This window comes from Halichoerus grypus, chromosome 2, assembly GCF_964656455.1.
Source record: "Halichoerus grypus chromosome 2, mHalGry1.hap1.1, whole genome shotgun sequence".
Classification (NCBI taxonomy): domain Eukaryota; kingdom Metazoa; phylum Chordata; class Mammalia; order Carnivora; family Phocidae; genus Halichoerus; species Halichoerus grypus.
In genome coordinates this window covers 46,270,267-46,292,121 of record NC_135713.1, presented here as the reverse complement: position 1 = coordinate 46,292,121, position 21,855 = coordinate 46,270,267, and the positions used below count along the sequence as shown (strand labels likewise).

The 21,855-nt window shown below is 36.8% G+C and overlaps 1 protein-coding gene and 1 pseudogene across 1 annotated transcript in view; one reads left to right on the top strand and one right to left on the bottom strand.

Moving 5' to 3' along the window:
* SGCD (sarcoglycan delta) overlaps positions 1-21,855 on the bottom strand; it is a 936,024-nt gene that overhangs the window by 868,852 nt on the left and 45,317 nt on the right. The window lies entirely within an intron of this gene.
* On the top strand, positions 1,621-1,681 carry LOC118518688 (U4 spliceosomal RNA; annotated as a pseudogene).

The window sequence follows — 21,855 nt, the reverse complement described above, 5'->3', positions numbered from 1 at the left end:
GAAAAGAAGGGCCATATACACCCCAATGTTCACAGCAGCAAGTCCGCAATAGCCAAACTGTGGAAAGAGCCGAGATGCCCTTCAACAGACAAATGCATAAAGAAGATGTGGTCCATATATACAATGGAATATTACTCAGCCATCAGAAAGGATGAATACCCAACTTTTATACCAGCATGGATGGGATTGGAAGAGATTATGCTAAGTGAAATAAGTCAAGCAAGAGAAAGTCAACTATCATATGGTTTCACTTATTTGTGGAACATAAGGAATAGCATGGAGGATATTAGGAGAAGGAACAGAAAAATAAAGGGGGGAAAATCGGAAGGAGAGATGAACCTTGAGAGACTATGGACTCTGAGAAACAAACTAAGGGTTTTAGAGGGGAAGGGGGTGGGCGGATGGGTTAGCCCAGTGACGAGTATTAAGGTGGGCATGTACTGCATGGAGCACTGGGTGTTGAACGAAAACAATGAATCATGAATCACTGCATCGGAAAATGGTGATGTATGGTGACTAACAACATAATAAAATAAGATAAAATACAATAAAAAATAAAATAAAATAATATAAAAAAAGATCTTTAACTCAATGGAAGTATATAGCTCTCTGTACTTCTGACCACTTATATAAAAATTTACTAAAATCCAATAAAAATTATATTGGCCTTTTTTTCTTTAAGATGATAGACACAAATCAGTCTTGAATAATATGATTATGTATTTCAAATATGTATAAGGAAACAATTTTCATTATCCTAACAAAGATTGTTATGTAAGTTAAAACTTCTTTTGAATTATTTTATAACATAGGAGAATACCTAGGTTCCTAACTTTATTAAAGTTCTTATAGTTTTTGCATTAAAGAATCATGAAATAAGGATATTCCCTCCTTTCCTTTTATCTAGAAAAGATTATGAATATTCATCAGTTTGTTTTGTTTGTTCATTTGTTGTTGGTTTCTTTTTAGATTCCACATAAAAGTGAAATCACAAAGAATTTTTTTCCATCTGAGTTATTTCACTTAGCATAATACCACCAAGGTCCATCCATGTTGTTGCAAACAGCAAGATGGATGGACCTTGGTGGTATTATGCTAAGTGAAATGAAAAAGTAATACATGTATTACTTTTACATGTATATATATGTATATATCACAACTTTATCCATTCATCCATCAATTAACATTTAGCTTCTTTTCATATATGTTGGCTATTATAAACAATGCTGCTATGAACACAGAAGTGCATATATCTTTTTGAATTAGTGTTTTCACATTCTTTGGATAAATTCTCAGCAGTGGAATAGCAATTTTTAAAATTATTTCATAATTTACACTAATTTACATTCCCACCAACAGTGTACAAGGGTTCTCTTTTCTCCACATCCTCACCAACATTTGTTGTCTCTTTGAGAATAACCATTCTTTTTTTTTTTAATTAACATATAATGTATTATTTGTTTCAGGGGTACAGGTCTGTGAGTCATCAGTCTTATATAGTACCCAGTGCTCATTTTAACACCTACTCTCCCCAATGTCCATCACCCAGTTACGCCATCCCCCAACACCCTCCCCTCCAGCAACCCTCAGTTTGTTTCCTACAGTTAAGAGTCTCTTATGAGCTTTGCACAGTGGCAGTATTGTAGTCAATGAGGTTTATCTGAGGCGCAATTATTGCTAAGAGTCTCTTATGGTTTGTCTTCTAACACGTGTGAAGTGATATCTCATTGTGGTTTTGATTTGCGTCTTCCTGATAATCATTTCCTGTGCCTATTGAACTATGTCTTCTTTGGAAAAATGTCTACTCAAGTCTTCTACCTATTTAATTGGATTGTTTTCTGTTGTTGTTGAGTTGTCGGATTTCTTTATATATTTTGGATATTAACCCCTTATCGAATATATGATTTGCACAAACCTCCCATTCAGTAGGACTGCCTTTTTGTGTGTTTATGGTTTCCTTCACTATGCAGAGGCTTTTTAGTTTGGCGTAGTCCCTTGTTCATTTTTGTTTCCCTTGCCTTTGAAGATCCAAAAATATATAACTAAGATTGATGTCAAGAAATTTACTATGTTTTCTTCTAGGAGTGTTATGATTTCAGGTCTTACATGCCAGTTTTTTTAATTTGTTTTGAGTTAGTTTTGTAAATGGTATAAGAAAGTGGTCTAGTTTTATTCTTTTACATGTAGCTGTCCAGTTTTCCCAACACCATTTGTTGAAGAGACTGTTCCTTCCCCAATGTATACAGGCTCTTTTGTCATATGTTTGGGTTCATTTCTGGACACTCGATTCTGTCCCATTGATTTGTGTCTGTTTTAATCTAATACCACACTGTTTTGATTACTAGATCTCTGTAGTTTTTTTTTTTTTTTTGAAATTAGAAAGTGTGATGTCTCCAGTTTTGTTCTTTCTCAAGATCACTTTGGCTATCCAGAGTCTTTTGTGGTTCCATACAATTATTAGAATTATTTTTTCTAGTTCTGTGAAAAATGCCTTTGGGATTTTAATAGGGATTGCAATGAATCTGTAGATTGCTTTGAATAGTATGAACATTTTAATGTTAATTCTTCTAACCCATGAGAATGGAATATCATTCAATTTATTTGTGTTTTCTTTATCAGTGTCTGTAGTTTTCAATGTACAGATCTTTCACCTCATTCATTAAATTTATTCCTAGGTATTCTTGTTGATGCAACTGTAAGTTGGATTGTTTTCGTAATTTCTCTGATAGTTCATTATTAGTGTACAGAATACAAGAGAGTTCTGTAAACTGATTTTGTATCTTGAAACTATACTGAAAAAAATGCTTTTGCTGCATCCCATAGATTTTTGACTTTTGTATTTCCAATTTCATGTCTTTCTTGTATCTAGGGGTTTTATTATTTAAATTCAATTAGCCAACATTATAGTACAGTTTCAGATGTAGAGTTCAGTAATTCATCAGTTGCGTATAAAACCCAGTGCTCATCATATCACATGCCCTCCTTAATGCCTGCCACCAAGGGGTTTTTTATTGTTCTTTTAATTTCTCTTTTGATTTCTTCATTGACCCATTGGTTGTTCAGTAGCATGTTGTTTAATCTCTACATATTTTTTATTTTTCCAGTTTTATTCCCATAATTGATTTCTAGTTTCATACCATTGATATTGGAAAAGATGCTAGATATAATTTCAATATTCTTAAATTTACTGAGACTTGTTTTATGGCCTAACATATGATCTATCCTAGAGAATGTTCCATGTGCACTGGAGAAGAATGTGTATTTTCTGCTGCTTTTGGATGAAATGTTCTGTATATATCTATTAAGTCCATTTGGTCTACTGTGCAATTTAAGACCAATGTTTCCTTATTGATTTTCCATCTAGATGATTTATCCATTGATGTAAGTGGGGTATTATGTTCCCCTACTACTACTGTATTGCTCTCAATTTCTTCCTTTACGTCTGTTAATATTTGCTTTATATATTTAGGTGCTTCTATGTTGGGGGCATAAATATATACAATTGATATATTCTCTTATTACATCCTTTTGTTATAGTCCCTTTATCATTATGTAATGTTCTTCTTTGTCTTTTATTAGAGTTTTTGCTTTAAAGTCTACTTTGTCTAATATAAGCATAGCTACACCAGCTTTCTTTTTGCTTCTATTTGCATCGAGTATCTTTTTCCATCCCTTTACTTTCACTCTTAGTGTGTCCTCAGTTCTGAAGTGAATCTCTTAAAAACAACATAGAAATGAGTCTCATTTTTTAATCCACTCACTCTGTCTTTTGATTGGAGAATTTAGTCCATTTACATTTAATTACTGATAGATATGTACTTATTGCCATTTTCTTGATTGTTTTCTGACTGTTTTTAATAGTTCCTCTCTGTTCCTTTCTTCTTCCCTTGCTCTCTTCCCTTGTGGCTTGATGATTTTCTTTAGTGTTATGTTCACATTATTCTATAGATTTTGCTTGTGGTTATCATGAGATTCACATATAACATCGTATATACATATAAATCTATTTTATATTGATAATAACTTAAGTTTGAGCACATTCTAAAACTCTACATTTTTATTCCCCCTGAACATGCTGTGCTTTTATGTCATATTTTACAACTTTTTATTTTGTGTATCCCTTAATTATTATGTTATTATTAACCTTACTACTTTTAACTTTCATATTAGCTTTATAAGTGAGTAATATATTACCTTTACTTTATATTTGCATTTACAGTGAGATTTTTACTTTCACATATTTTCTTGTAACTAGTTAGTACCATTTCTTTTCAGCTTAATGAAGTCACTTTAACATTCACTTTAACATTTCTTGAAGCCTGGTTTAGTGGTGATGAACTCCTTCAGTTTTTGTTTGTCTGGAAAACTTCTTATCTCTTCTTCAATTCTGAATTATAACCTTGCTGAGTATAGTATTATTTCTTGGAGGATTTTTCCTTTCAGCACTTTCAACATATCATACTCCTCCCTTCTGGCCTGCACAGTTTCTGCTGAAAAATCACCTGATAGCCCTTGTGTATAATAAGTTGTTTTTCTCCTTTTGCTTTTAATATTCTTGGTTTTACTTTTAACATTTTAAGTATAATATGTCTTGGTATGGATCTCTTTGGGTTCATCTTATTTAGAACTCTCTCTGCTTCCTGAATCTGGATGTCTGTTTTCTTCCCCAGGTTAGAAAGTTTCCAGCCATTACTTCTTCAAACAAGTTTTCTACATCTTCCTCTCTATTCTTCTTCTTCTGGCACCCTGATAATACAAATGTTATTCTGCTTGACGTTGTCCTACAGGTCCCTTAAGCTATCTTCACTTTTTAAAACAATTTTTGGCCGCTCTGATGGGGTGATTTCCACTGCCCTCTCTTCTAGGTTGCTAATCCATTCTTCAACTTCAAGTACCATTTGGTACTTTCTCATATTTTCTATCTCTGTTGAAGTTCTCCCTGTGTTCATCCTTTCTTCTCCCAAGTTCAGTGAGCATTTTTATGACCATTACTTTGAACTCTTTATCAGGTAGATTACTTATCTCCATATCATCAGGTTCTTTTCTGAGCTCTTGTCTTACTCTTCATTTGGAACATATTCCTGTCTCCTCATTTTGCTTGACTCTCTGTGTTGGTTTCTATGAATTAGGCAAAATAGCTATTTCTCCCAGTCTTGAAGGACTAGACTTGTGTAGAGATGAACCTTATCTTTCAACATTGCCCTAGTCTGGTTGTTTCTCAAACCTTTGTGATTGTCATTTTAAATAGCCTGATTTGTTCTTGATAGTTCCCAGTTATTGAGGGTATGCTAAGATGAATCAGTGTTCCGAAGAGAAGGCTCTCAGACACGGCTTAATTCCAGGCTAACTGTAAGCTAGATCTGCAGGCAGCAGCTTTTAAGGTATGTAAATATGTAGAGCCCTGTGAGTCTACAATCATAAACCCTGCTGGCCTTAGACCAGCAAGTCTGAAGGTATCTCCTGAGTAACAGTTGCAAAACTCATGGCTTTAGATGTGAGCTTCTTTCTTGGAAGTATCAATAGCTAACGGAAAGGCCAAGGGAGGGTGCTAATGTGGTGTGTCCCTGCCCATGTTTCCCAGGGGCACCTCTGAAGCCTCTGGGATATGTGGCAAACCTGAATCCTGTCCCTCAGGCTAAAGCTCCAGGACAAGAAAATAATGAAGAAATGAAGAATGGGGGTATGTTTCAGCCCACTATTTGTGCAGTGCCTGGAAGTGGTAGCCTGCCAAGAGCTATTTCTTCAATTCTTGCAAACCCATGGGCCCCAGAAACACAATTACCCCTGGCCGCCAGAGGTGGGCACTCAAGGAGTGTGCATATCCACTAGCTGTGGTGGGGCAGGCTGTGGCTATGGCATGCAGGGCAGGGGGCTCCCACCAGAGCTAGGAGGCAAGAGGGTTGGGTGTGAAAATGGCCTCAATAGTGCCAGCACTAACTAGGTAAAAGAAGAATGCAAAAATGACACCCACCAGCACCCCTATCCCTGGTAAAAGTCCCAACAGGTTCCTGACTTTCAGGCAGACACTTTAACAAATAAGTCTCCTTCTCCTATGGTCTAGGTGCTTTTCAAATTGTTGCTTTTGTGTTAGGTCATGCGTCTATGTGGAAGGTCTTTAAGAGTAGATTTTTCCATTCCCTAGAGTCCTATGGTTCTCCCAGAAGTAAGTACCATTTTTTTTTCATGGTCAGAGGCTTTGGGGGCTCATCTCTCCAATGCAGTTCCCAAGGACTGGGGTACCTGGTATGGGGCACAAACCCCTCATTCCTCGGGGGGAAGCTTCATATTATGAGATCCCTCCCAAATGTGGGTCACTACAGCTGGTGTGAGGTTTCTTGCAAGACAATGTGTCTGCTTTTCCTACCTGTCTCAATGTGGCCCTTTTATACTTTGTTGTAGATGTGCTGTTCACCTGGCCTTCAGGTCGTTTTCAGAAGGAACTGTTCCACATGTAGCCGTGGGTCTGTTGTGTTCATGGGAGGAGGTGAGTTCAGGATCCTTCTATACCACCATCTTGAACCCTTCTGTTTTACTTCTGGTACTCCAATTACTTGTATGTTAGACATTGACATTGTATTCTACAATTCTTATCCTTCACTTATTATACATTCTTTTATTTCCTCTCTGTGCTTTAGTTGGACAGGTTTTATTGAGCTGTCTACCAGATTACTGCTCCTGTAGTTTACCATAAAATACATTTACTGAGTAATTAACTTACAATATCATATTGTTTGGTTCTACAATTTCCATTTGACTCTTTTTATAGATGGTCCCTCTGTGGTGAAAGTATCCATGTTTTTATCCATTGCTACTCAGTTTCTCTATCTTCTTGAACACATTAATCACAGCCACTTTTAAGACTTTGTCTTATAACACCAATTTCCAGATCACCTGTGAATATATTCTATTGATGGTTTTTTTGTCTTGATACTTTTTGTCAGTTATAGTTAAATGAATGTCAGGCACTGTTAAAAATTGTAGAGGTTCCAGAACACATTGTTTTCCTCTGGAGAAAATTTACCCTTTTTTCTGCTAGGCAGAAAGAGTCAGAGTTGATCACCTTTATCCAACCAAAGAATAATCTGAGGCTGGGCTGTTGTTTTACTAAGGCTCAATCAACCTCTGAAGTCTGCTCCCCCTAGGGTGCAGTCTTGTACACTTCCAACTGAATAGTAAGTATGATCACCAGGATCATTATCCCAACAGTTCTTGAACACTAATCTTTGATGTTTCAATGATACTTCCCAGAATTTTTGTGTTTTTTTTTTTTTAGAAGTTCTTGACTTTGTTTTTTGTTTTGTTTCTTGCCCCCAACTCCATTCATTTTCAGAATTCAGCAAAGGTAATGAGGAAAAAGCAGGCTATGTTTTGAGTCACCAATTTTTTCTTTTTTATTCCACTCCATGAGACCACCAAAAGTCCTGTAAGTTTCCTTTTCCATTATTAGCAGCCCTCTGTCTGGGCAGAGGCCCTATCCTCTACTTCCTACCCATGGCCAGAAGTAGGGCATCTCCCCAGAGAAAAAGTAGATATCAATCATCAGCTTACCTTTTCATGGTGTTACCATCTCTGAAATTTTAGCCATTCTAGTTCTCATTAACTCAAAAATTCTCTGATGTATTTAAGCATAATTTTTTAAATGGTTATCCATATTTTCTGGTTGTTCTCAGCAAGAGCATTATTCTACCACAAGCCACTCCATCCTATCCAGAACCCTAATCATATTTTTGTTCATTGTAAAATAAATTCCACTTGTCCCTTCAAAAATTGTCATGGAAGACAGACAGATGGGAAAGTATTATATTAGTAGCTGAGAAGAGCTTTGTGCAGTGCAAAGGAATTTAAAATGCTACTTAGAATACTGTAAAATCACTGTATTGCAGCCTAAGCATAACGCTGCAATGAGTATGCATGTCACCAGCTTTTATATAAAAGACATAGAAGAACAAGCAATATGCTATTATTTCAAGCAGCAAATCTTGATGCATAGACCTGAAGGAAGAGGTGTCTTATACCAATTCTCTAATATAACAAGGAAGTGACACAGTAATATTCCATGTTGCTCATGTTTTTAGGGTATGGATTTGCTTTTTTTTCTTTAGATCTATATATTTAGAAGAAAACAGCAATATTTTTTACTAAAACATGTAAAAATCACTTTGATATGACGGTCATTATATTTATGAAATTCTTTAAAAACATATCATTTTGAAGTGCCTATCCTTACATCTTATTACTTAACCTTGCAATGATGGATCTCATCAGTCTGCAAACTAGTATCTAAATGAAAGCCCAAAAATTATTGCAATCCTCTGAAAGTTTCACTACTCCATATTCATTCATGAAAGCAACCAATGAAGAGTAAGAATATAAAGTTATCTCTTTCTTTCTTAACAAACATGATATTTGGGGTGACTTTCCAACTTTTCAAAAAACACAGTCTTTATGATGTAATTAAAGAGCTCCCATATTTTTTTTAAAGATTTTATTTATTCATTTGACAGAGAGAAAGAGCACAAGCAAGGGGAGTGGCAGGCAGAGGGAGAGGGTGAGGTAGAAGCAGGCTTCCCACGGAGCAGGGAGCTGGATGCAGGGCTCGATCCCAACACCCTGGGATCATGACCTAAGCGGAAGGCAGATGCTTACCCAACTGAGCCACCCAGGCACCCAAGAGTTTCCATCTTGCTAATAATTAAGACCTATGATGATACCCTCTAAATCTCGAAAATGCCAACTTAATCCTAAAAACAAAGGAGTAAAGCTTTGTTTTTAGAATTTGGATTTTATGGGTTTGATTCAAATTACTGAGGCAGTCATAAGGGAACACGATACCATACATGTTGTTTTTAGAAATACAATTAAGGCTCTTTGATCCTTTTTGCTTCCTGAATTTATGCAAAATCCAAAACACATGGTACTTTAGCAGGAAAAAGAGGAAATACTAAGGAAATTAATAGTATAAACTGAGATACAGAACCATATACTAATAATCAAAGGCCCTACCCTCTAGGCCTGGTTCCATCAATTACTAATTTTGTGACCTATGACAAATCATTTAACTTCGTGTCTCTATGACTTCTTATCTATAAAATGAGGCTAAAAAATCCTAACATACTTTATGGGGATCATAATTGTTGTGAGAACCAAATGAGAAGATGTTTTTTAAAGTATTGTACTTGAAAAATGAGAGAGCACCATGCAAATGCAAGAATCAGTATTTGTGTAACTGTAAGAGGTATTTTTATCCTATTTCAGAAAACAAACTATCTTCAGGCACTTGAAAACCTCGTCAACTTTCATTTGCATAAAATTATTATTCTAATTACAAATTATTTTCATGTATTCATTAAAGCAGATTCATCAGGGCATCTATTAAGCAATTCTTTATTAGCTTAATTCAAATTATGTATATGAAAGTAATAAAGCTGCATTTCTCTTTCAATAATAATTTCAAAGAGTCCCCATTAATCCAACTAACTGAAGTATTACTCTAAATTTTATGCTTTCTGATTGTGAGGGAGAAAAGCCTAAATTTGCAAAATAGGTTCAGTGCAAACTCCAACAGTTACTGACACTCTCTTTGGTGACAATATCTAAATATTATAGACATGCTTTATGTTGTATTCTGCTATTTCCATTTCACCCTTGAGAAACAGAACCTATATTAAAAAAAGAAAGTTAAGGGGCACCTGGGTGGCTCAGTTGGTTAAACGTCTGCCTTCAGCTCAGGTCATGATCTCAGGGTCCTGGGATTGAGCCCTGCGTTGGGCCCCTGCTCACAGGGAACCTGCTTCCCCCTCTCCTCCCTGCTCGTGCTCTCTCTCACTATTTCTCTCTCTCTCTCTCAAATAAATAAATAAAATCTTTAAAAAATAAATAAGAATAAATAAAAAAAGAAAGTTAAGATCAAGAGACATTACCATATAAGTAACACGAACAGACTAGAACTAACAAATCCCTGGTCTCCAGCTCATTTTACAGTCTTGATAATCCCTCATCGCCCACCTGAATGATGGATATGAGCAGAATCAGGTAAAAAGGTATTTATCTCCTTGAATTTAAAGATGGAAAATAAAAGCAGCATATCTTTATGGTCTGACATCTCTTGTTTCTCTCCTTCCACGATCTCCTTTCCCCAAATGCAACAGCATTCCTCAAGCACTTTAGGTATCTTGACTCTTCTGTGTCTTTGCTGTTCTCTTGGCCTGGACTATCCAGTGTCCACCAAAATCCACCTTTATCATCAGGCTGTGAAGCCATGCCTTCTCATTATTCCACAGGATGTTCTGCCTTGTAACGGTGAATTGTTCACTTACCTGCCTCTTCAGCTAAAGTATCAACTGTGGAAGGCAAAGACAATGCCATATTCATCTTTCATGTACCCACAGCACCCTGGTACTTGGTATATGCTTAGAAGGCAAGGATGTGAAAGAAAAAAACAGATGAATGAATGAATGAATGAATGGCCACTATGGAAGGCCAAGTGATAGACATAGTATTTTAAAGTTATACAGACTGATACCTATAAGCCAGCATACTCTCTTGGTAAGAGAGCAAATTCAAATTATAAAAAATCTACTTAACTTATAAATCTATCCTGATGTAGAAATAATATTATCCAATCTTATCCGGTGTGAAAATCTTGGATATTATCACATAAAACTTGATTCAGTTGTTCACATAAAACTACTCCATATGAAACATTAAAAAGATTTATGTTCCATCAATCATCTGTCATTTTTCATGTGTCTCTAGGTCATTTTTTACTTTTAAAAGTCTTTCGTATCTGGACCCAGGGGAAAAGGGACCGGCAATAAAACAATAGTAGAATAATTAAACAAATTATTAAAGAGCCATATTATTTTGATGTAACATAAAATTACTAAAAATCGTGCTTTTGAAAAATCTTCCCAAGAGATGTATTAAATGAATAAAACAGAACATTTCTTACTTTTTGAGTAAATAGTTTTACCTATGTTTCTTCACGTACATAGGTAAAAGGCTGGAAGGATACATAATATAATGTTAAAAGTAGTTATCTCTGATCAATGAGATTGTAGATGAATTTTTTAAAATTTACTTCAAAATATTTTCTTGGAATTTCTAGAAGATGTTCTAAAAAAGAATCTTTTGTTATTATAATCAGGAAAAAATACCTATACATTATTTCCATTTTAACAGAGGAAAACCTTCAAAGTTTTAGGCAGAAGGACAGCATGGGGCATGATTATCCCTGAAGGAGAATCCAGTGTCCCCTTACCTTACTATGTGAACCTAAGTAAGCCACTTAATGCTTGCAAACTCAGCTTCTTTATTTTTAAAAGGAGGTGCTGGGGTAAATGAGCATTAAAGTGTGATGTAGTCATAAAACCCCGGAACCCTCAGCAAAAAGCAGATTGCTTTCAAGAGTCTCAGAAATCAGTTCCATCCTTTACAACAGGCAGGATATAAACATGAACCAAGTAAATAAGGAAACCAAAGTGGCAACTACAAGAACCACAGAAATTCCCCAAAAGACCCAATACTATCGCATTACGATACACTCACAGATTCCTTACACTCACAGAATGGCCCACTGTCTCTTGAGCTGATTCCCTTGAAGGTTAAATTAATTGTATGCTGTCTGGGGTATTCTCAAGATGCTAAGGAGTCATTTGGGGAGGGAACATAAAATTTATACTAAACAATAATATGCAATTTATAGTCTGGATGTGGCACATACTGTATTGGCTTACTTTTATTTCACAGTTAATCTCCCAGCTCACAAGTTTTATCGGATTGGAGGCATGCGCAGTATTCCCTTTATAAAATTTTATAGTCTCTTGCTATTTTCAGGGGTTTGTTTTATAGGCACAATTTGCTGCCTTAATCTCACCCTATTGTCATGTTCTAAATCATGGTGAATAAAAACGTCTTAAAAGGAGAGCTATGCTGAGGGTAGTACTTAATTACACTTAGTGCCTGATTTAAATGTTATCTGGGCATTGCCAAGTGCCGGGCACAGAGTTACCCAGCAGAGCAAATCTGCATGAACCGACACAAGTCATTATTGGGCTTTTAATAGCAGAGCTCACTTGCACTCAGATCACACTCTGGCAGCATTCTGATGAAGATGAGTCCCCCTGTCTTCCATCAGTATCTGCGCAAATGAAGGCAGCTAATGAACTAGCTCCAATCGCTAATGTTCTCAAAGTGGGAAAGCATGGGTTTCATCTTTATGCCCATCATTGAACAAGGCAATTTCTGGTACATCTCTTTGAGGAGCTTCCCTAATTCTCATTCAGCCAAATGCTACTGATGATGAATATTAGTGTGGGAAAGGAGAGGCTCACCTAGGGAAAGGCCATTCATTCCTAGGAGTCAATTATGCTTCAGCAAAACTCAAGACCGCTTAAAACATGCATTGCCTATTTATTATGCACTTTCTGTAGGTGTGTGAAGGAGAAAATGAAAAAAAGAGAATTGAAGCTGTTCTATGGCATCTACAGTGTTAGCATGGCCCCCTGACCTGGCCCCGGACCACATCACCCCATGGTCCCTTTAATGAAATACTCCTTCCTTATTCCTTCTAATTGGTGCCTCAAACTGCCTTTGCCTGACCAGATACCACAGCTAATTTCTCTACCACAGTGATTGTTTCAGAAAGGGGCTTGTGACCCAAAGCAAACCGATCCAAAGCCTCCTCATGACTTCCCTGCAGGAGAGATGGTCTCTGGCCGCTTAGGTGGCTGAGCTGGGAGTATGGGGGTCTGGGGCTGTCGGCTTGGGAATGATGCCCAACAGAGAGATGGATCTTACAATAACGTGTAAGTGTCTGGGTCTAGCCATGCCTAATAAAACATCATCCAGGTTTCCAGGAGTCAAGCTGATAATCCTCATTTTGTCTTAAACTAGGGGGACTTCAGTGCCTGACATTTGCGACAGAATGAAACCAGACTAAAAAAGAGACATTTTTGCAAATGGAACAATGCATTTTGTTCCAAAAAGCTACACTATTCACACTCCTTTTTCTTTATTGAACATTTCCTAATAGCACATTTCTAGAGAAAGAGAGAAAATATGATCACATATTCCAAACAGATGTTGTCATCAATGACAAATATTGCTTTGCTTTCACATTCCCCAAGGTAACATTAGCTAACTCCCAAAGGGCCAGTCCAGCACAAATATGGAAAAGTATATGGGAAGCACTAAATACGTGGAAACTAGCAGCAATCATAGCAATATCTGGAACACTCAGGTTACTTATACTGAGAAAGGCTTAATTTACAGCTCTATCGATCTTCTGGTGGAACTTATCTTGCTGTTTATAGATAAATATACTAAAGACTATGGGATATCTTTAAAGAGACTGGTGAAGAAGTTGGTCTGAGTTTTCTCATGCCTTTATGTACATTTTACCACATACGTACACATGCATAAGTAATAAAAGTATATTGGTTTATGAGTTTTAAAATTTAAATTCATGGTATCATAGTATATTCTTTTAAGATTTCCCTTTTTTTGGCCTGAATTGGTGTTTTTTAAAAATTTGTCCATGTACACAGATATATATATATCTATTTCATGTCAAGATTTCTTCAGCATTTTATTGTGTGAATAAATCTCAATTTATTTACCAGTTTCTCTATAGTGGTCTATTAGGTGGCTTCCTCAATCATTACCACAAACAGTAGTATGATGACTATGCCAGTTATTGCACACATCTCTTATACAAACTGTGTGAGAATTTCTCTGAGGCATACAGCCAGAAGTGGACTTAAGGGCCATGGGATATATACAATTTCAAACTCACTATGTCCTAATAAACTGGTCTCCAAAGTGGAAAGACCCATTTATATTCCCACCAGCAATTTGAATATCTTGACTATTGAAAAAAACAGAATCCTCTATTACTAAATAAAAAATAAATGCATGCGAAGAATCTCACAACAGTGAAAGAGCTAGGAACACCTGACTTAAAAGTACTATGTGTAACCTGACCCATTGCATCCTGCTTTTTTATTAATAGCTGATACTTGCGTCTATCTTTATCATTTTCAAACCACTTTTAACATATAACTTTTTGTAGATACTGGACGTAAGGGATCAGAAAAAAAGACGACAAACTTGAATAAAAAAATGGGCCCTGGCATCTAATTTTGTAACCAGGACCAACACTGCCCCACAAAAACAGCGCCACATCACACTTCCAGCCCAGCTCACCACAACCACCTTCTAACTGGTGTCTCCCAGCTGCAACCAGTGGTCCTATTCCAGCTGGATCATGACTCTCCCCTGCTTCCCACACCTTACAATCTACCCCTTCATTCCAAATCCTGTCAGCGTTGCTGGTACTGTCTGCCCATCACATTTACCTTTCTAGCATCACCTCTTGCCTCGACCCTGAAACTCTCCATGCTCCAACATTATTCAATAGCTATTAGTTCTGCTCTCTTTTTCTACCCCAGGTCTTCAGGCTTGCCTGGAAATCTCTCCCTGTCCACTTCCAACTGCCCCCCCACTTTCCACGAGCTCCAGGTTAACTTCTATTCCTTTTGGAGGTAACAGCTTAGATATGACTCCCTCCAGGAAACCTACTGCAACCTCTCAAAATCTGGGGGGAGTGAAAGGCACACAGAGCACTCTGCTTCAGCAAGCATGGCACCTGGGCCCTGTACAGCACGTTGCCTCATCTGTATTTATGTCTCCCCGCTGGACTGGAGCCCCTCCAGAGCAGGACCCGAGCCTGGATTCCTCACTACAGTGTCTCATACTCATGACTGGCAAATACCTCTGTGACCCGAAGTATGTAATAGCATAGCCTGGAGCCATAGAGAGGACATCATGAGGAGGCAAGACCAAAAGATGATGCTAACTTGAGTCTCTCTCTTTTGTGTTCTACTTTTCTTGTTTCTTCTGTTTGTCATATTCATTCATATATATATATATATATATATATGGCTGCAGATTATTCCTGTAGCTTTGTTACTACCACACATTGTATTCCAAACAATTGATGCTCTTCATTTCCACACAGGGGACAGAATGTTTTAGCCCAGCTTTCCCGGTATTTGAGGTCTGGAGAGGGAGATGTTTGACATTGTTGCAATATTATTTTCAGCATGAATTAATTCTAGAATGAACAAGTGTGTTATTGTTATTAATCTGGGACAATTAGTCTGTCTTATTCCTTCCGGGTTGCTTAGTTTCATCATGTTCTATTAGTTCCCACTGTGACAAATACAGAATACCTTAAGTGACTATGCTTTTAGAGCCTATGAAAAAAGTCCTTTCTAGATCCTAAATTTTAAGAATATAGGAGTTCTGTACCAAGTTCAGTCACTAAGCAGCTAGATTTCCTGTCCTCAAGAGCAACCCCAAAGGTCACTGGAATTAGGAATATGTCTCTAGTACCACTTAACAGCCAAATATGAATTCATATAAACTGCCCTTCAACATATTTATATTTTAAGTCCATATCACTTTAAAAATTTTAAATTTCTTTAAATTCTCTTGAAATTTCTTACACTTGTCCTTCTTTGCCTCTTCAAGCTTTAATAGGATGGGGAGTGGTACTTTTAATTTCCCACCAAGGGCACTTCCACTGGTAGAGTTCCCTTCCATACATACCCGCACTTCCACACACTATTTTCATACACTGTATCATTTCATCTTCAGAACGCCTCACAATAACAGGGACTGATCTACGAATTTTTAGATGACAGACCTGAGGCTCAGACAGGTCACAAGATCTCTCCCTTTCCACCCCCCGTCTTTCTCCCCTCCCTCCATCTCTTCCTTTCTATCTACTCCTTCTAGCTCTGGGATGAATCCTCTGATTTTAGATAATTCTTACTTGCATGGAGCTGCCCTATGCATTGTTTTTCCAAAAAAATGAGGCTTAAGGTCTTATTTTATTCCTTAGAACATTCAGGGGCAATATCCTCTTCCGTAGAAGAGCTCTTGCCATATAACAGATCCATACTCACTAACCTGAGCAGTTGCTAAAACTACTACTAATAATGAACTAGTCTCTGCTTGTTCAACTTACCTTCTCCCTAAATGAACTTTAGCAGTTTTTCAATTTTTTTATGGCAATCAAACTCTTTGTAAAATAAAATCCAAATGCACATTAAGAAAAAAAAGGGGGGGCACCTGAGTGGCTCAGTTGGTTGAGCAACGAACGGACTCTTGATTTCGGCTTAGGTCATGATCTCAGGGTCCTGAGATGAGCCCTATGTGGGGTTCCACGCTTGGTGTGGACACTGGTTGGGATTCTCTCTCTCCCTTTCCCTCTACCCCTCCCCCTTAAACCCTCCCCCAAACCCCACCCTGCTCCACTCACGCACTCTCTCTCTCTCTTAAAAAAAAATGGTATGGCTCTGACTGAAACAAATGTGAAGAATCTGGAGTTACTCTCTTTGACCCCTCTTTCTCCATCTACTTAGCTCTTCCTCTCCATGGGACCTCCATTACAAGTAACTCATAAGGAATCCCTGGGCTTCATGGTATGCAGCTATAAGCCACTAACAACAACTATTTATACTCTTTTCTTTTTCTTTTTTTCCTTTTGAGAGAGAGAGAGAACTCATGTGAGCAGGGGGTGGGGAGAGGCAGAGGGAGAGCGAGAAAGAGAATCTTAAGCAGCCTCCATGCCCAGCCCCACGTGGGGCTCAATCTCATGACCCTGAGATCATGACCTGAGCTGAAATCAGGAGTGGATGCTTAACCGACTGAGCCACCAAAGCGCCCCTAACTACTATTACTCTTTTAGTCTTTCTTCATCTAGGCAGATGTGCTGGACTGACTCTAATGATCAAGTAGTCTAAGGAATACAAACATTTAGAATAATTAATTGAAAATATCTATTAGTTTATCATTCAGTTTATAAAATATCTGGACATAGACAAGCTAAAAATCACACCAAAGAACCATTATTTCCATGTCCTTTCATTTGAGGGTTTGTCAGGCTTTATGATGGATTGAAATTACCAAAGAACCTGAGATAAGAAGACCCATATGAGTCCATGGCCTATTTATCAGGGAGGTCTCCAACAAAATTGGAGGAAAGAAATATTTCTCTTTTGAAAGTTTCCTAAAACTTAAGAAACTGATCAACAATGATTCTTCACTTTCAGGAAACCTGGTTTCTCAAAGCCTCAGATTCCTCATCTCTAACACAATCTAGCTAGATGATGTATAGTCCCATTTCTAAAACTAACAGTCTATCATTTCATTGAATTGAAAGTTAGACTTTATCCCTCAAGGAAGCTGAATACATAATAAAAGCTAAAGTAATTCCATGATTTTATTTTAAATATACAGGCAGTTAGATAAGCCAGAAGCATGTGAACCTTAATATTCAAACCATAGCACTGAGCTAAAGAATGGCCAAGTCAGTTGGGTGATAATTCTGGGTACTTTAGAAAGTCTGTGAGACATTTTGATCAGTCAAACTGACTATTTCATATAGTGTTATCTTGCTCAGAGTCATTTGGGGTCTTTTATTCTCTTCCAATGAGGGGTCAGAATAAATATTCCAAAGTGCCTTGTGAACACAGAAAGTTTGAGAATCACTGCTATAAATCAGTGTTAATGATTTACTATTAGTTCATACTGTACTCTGCATTTCTAAAAATCATGTTTTTCCCTTTGCACCTACTGGAGCTGCATTTCAGCCCCCATCACTGTGGAATGCTACCTCATCTGAGGTGGTACAGCTCTCATCAATTCAGATGACACTGCACCTCATTTTCCAACGAGTAGCAAGACAAGTAATTTTCAACAATCATTGGAAAGGCACCAGATGGAAATTCATGGGGTAAATAAGTACATTTATAGTGCAGGGGGGGATTTCAAAATTTCTTTTCAAACAGAGCCAATTAAGATACAGGAACTCTGACAGAAGTTCCACTCCAGAGGAAGAAAAATAATGCACTATCCATGTCACTATTTTAATTGGCTCCACAAAGAGCATTTTCTAACCATTTGAAATCAAACCCTGCCAGAACACATAAAATTTACTCAGTTATGCAGACAACACAATATGACTCTGAATGCCACAAGGCTTCCCAAGTGTCTTTTCAAAAAGTGACAGTGTCAAGTTGTTTAGGGGAAGAACTCAGTGTCATGCCATGAGATAATCCTCCATGCTGTAATCATATGGAGAAACAGGGAATCCAGAATTTGTCTATACTGTTGCTGTACAGATAGAGAAAAAATTGGACATAATGACCCAAATCTACTAAGAGATTATCTACATTTTATTTCAGTGTCTTAATCCCCACAAGTCTAAAGGAAGCATTTTTTTTCAGTGAATTAACATATGTCCTCGAAGAATGTTTAAAAACTGCCCAAAAGTACATGAATAGAAAATTCACAAAAGGGAAAACCTGAGTGTCCACTAAATATGAGAAAGGACTCAGACTTACCCTTAATCAGAAAAGTGCAAATTAAAATAATAATACAATATCCCTTCTTACCCACTGTAAAGGCAAATATGGAAAATGAAATCATACCAGGCGTTGGCAAGGATGTGAGAGGACAAGCACTGATTTGGAGAGTGTGAATTAGAACAGCTATATCAAAAGTCAATCTGGTCGTTTTTAGATAAATTAAGTACAAATATGCACTATGGGTCAGAAGTCTCACATTTAAATATCTGGCCCACAGAATCTCTCACACTGGTTTCTAAGAGGCTTATAAGGGGATATGTAAAAGGATATTCAACAAAGACAGCATTTCTTTGGCAAGAATGGTTTGGAGATAAGCTAGAGGTCTATCAGTAAGAAAGTGGATAATTTAAGCTGTGAAAAACTTATTATGGAATATAATTCAGAAATAACACACTAGGTTTACAATAACTTGGACAGATCACAAAAACATTGTAGATTTAAAAAAAAAGAGCAAAAACAAGATAAATAATAGCACATGATTTTTATGTGAATTAAACCCTACAGCCTCCAAATTAGTACTATGTATTTCATCAGAATATGTGCAAATGTAGGGACACATAGAAGGCATTTTAGAGTGAGTATCCTCAGAGGGAGTGAAATAAGCCTGGCGTTTGGAGCTAAAAAGGAAATAATATACTGAAACAAGAGACAGGAGTTACTGGGCCCCAAAATGGAAATTTGCTAATGTGCTGAGGTGTGTTACAAGTTCACATTTCTACAACCAAGATTCAAAGGATGGAAACAAAAAACAAAATGAAAAATTTCTTTTAACCCACTGATTGCCTCACTTAAATATAATCCTACCTACTTACAAAATACTATATTTAAAAAAAACAACAAAATACTTTTTTCAACAATAAAAGATTCACAGCATCAAATGTTCACTGAGTAACTTCTGCACATAGGACACCCCTAGAAAGGAACCAACAAACCAGCCAAGCAGGTAATCATCAGTTGTGAACTTACTCTGTACGAGATACCAGACTGGACATTGTTAAATGTACAAAGGATTAAAATATGGACCCACTGCTCAAGTTTTGTCACTTTGGTATTATTGGGAAGGTATAAAATCTTAGAAATATATATGGCAATTATAAAATGGTAAAAGTAAAAATACATTACAGTAGAGATTCAGGGAGTTTATCCAAACTAAGCTTGCAATACAACTTCTCCCAACAAAGTTCAAGAGCTCATTTTAAGAGCTCTTCTTTGGAACTACCTTCAGAGTCTCTGCCACTTTATTTTGGAAATCCCCAATGGTGGCAAAGCTTATATTTGAAAGATATGGTTCATGTTTTAGTAACTATTGCCGAGTCATAAAGTAACAACTTCTATTAGTGTAATTCTTTAGAGTTTAGGAGTATCCCCATAAACTCTCTTTTGGCAATGCGTTTTGCAATCAGAGAAAAAAAATAATGATCAAGTAGGGATGCTTGTTAGAGACTTGGTAATAAAATAGTGAAAATGATTTTTTAATATGCCATGAAATGGCTCTATAGGCAAAGGCAAAACTGTTCCAAATGCATTTTAAACAATGGCTGCAACAGCCCAAAAATAAATCTAAAGCCTTATAAGCTCCCAGGGTAACAAGATTAGACACTTAGGCTCCGGCATTTCTGTGTTAATTTCATATTTGAAACCGAGTGTTCACACAACTGCTAGCCCTAATAACACTGCTGTGTAGAGCAAAAAGTGGCAGAGTTAGAAGGTCTAGGTTTTATTCTCTCCTCTTCCAATTATAGTCAGTTCTTCTATAATGCTGTTTTGAAAAGGCAGGTGTTGTAATATAATTGAAATATTATTGAAATATAATATTCAATAATATTCAATTCAATATTCAAAAAATAATATTGAAAAACAATTTGAGTATAACACAAGTTTGGTATTTGCATATGCACAATTATGTCCACCAAAAACACTACACTAGGTGAACACAGAAACTCCATCCAGGTGAACCCAGTTATGCAAGAAGACACAAAAGACACACATCTCAAATATCTAACAGCAACCAGTTCACTGTGTGTATTATCCTACAGTGTTGTATTTCACTCTTCTTTCACACTCATGAACTTGCCTATATGAAAAAACACTCTTTCAACATTCTATTCATGCAAAGTATCCAAATTCAAAAATACCATGAAGTACATGCAAAAGGAGAGTTTTAAATATTGAGTAAAAACTTTAAATAAGAATTTGAAAGCAAGAGAAAATGTTTCTCCCCTGAGCAATGGGCATAAAGAAATCAAGATTGCACACCATCAGAGACAAAGTTAGAAAAAAAAAGGTTTATGGCTAGAACAATTCAACTGTTGTGAATTCAATTCAGTAACAGCCTAAAGAAATAGAAGAATTGAAGAGATTATTGAGCATATAGAATGAATTACAGCAAAGAAAGAAACAAACAAACAACCCTTTTCATGATCAAAGAGAAAGCACCATCTATACAAGAAGACCTTAAACAGAAATTGCCAAATTCTACATAAATGGCCCCTTTTGCTAGTAGTGGTTCAGTGGTTTCAAACATCTCTGCAAATTTCCAAAACCTTCAACTTTTGGGTGAAGCCACAGGTAAAAATGAGAGAGCTATAAAAGAATTTGTAGCAATGCTACCAAAACTAATTAAGGAAGAAAGCTATACATTGGATCAAATTTTCAATTTGATGAAACAAGTATCAATTACAAATGTATGCCTCTAAGGACCTGTTCTCAAAAGCAGAAAAAAACATGCTCCAGAATTTAAGGCTACAAAAGACAGCAAATTTATATTACCCTCCTTCTACCACTTCACAATAACTTATAAGGAGCAACCCATCCTTAGTCCACCTCCAAAAGCAAACTCTAGGTCTTTTTCAAGGTAAAGTGCCATATTTACTGAAGTATTTATGGACACGGTTGTGCTACCATTTTTATTAGGTTCTTTTATGTGTCACCAACAAAGTTTGTTTGTGGTGTCCCTAACCCCATCTTTCCCTTAAGCCCTGTGGTTTTCATTACTTGACTTTGCATAGTGTGGTGATTTTGAGAAACATGTAGTTCATGTTATTGCATAAATGCCTGTACTAACTATGTGACCCTGTAGGGTATAGCTGTTAATTTGATCTACTTAATAAATTTGCCCTTCAGAGAACTGTCCCTCCCCCAATATCAAGCATGAAACTTGATTTCTCCTCAGAGGAGAAATAGCCACATGACCCCATCCAGCCAATCAGAGTACCTTGAACCCTGGGCCATCATATTTAAACGTATGGTCCAAATAGAGCCACACTGAGTCCTCCTAAAGAACTATATTTCCTGGAGCTATCAGAAAAGAATTGTCCTCTTTACTTCTGGGTCTCTAACAGTAAGAAAAATAAAAACATCTCACTGCCTAGTAGCCATCTTTGTAACCAGGGATGAAGAATAAATCCAACACAGAGTT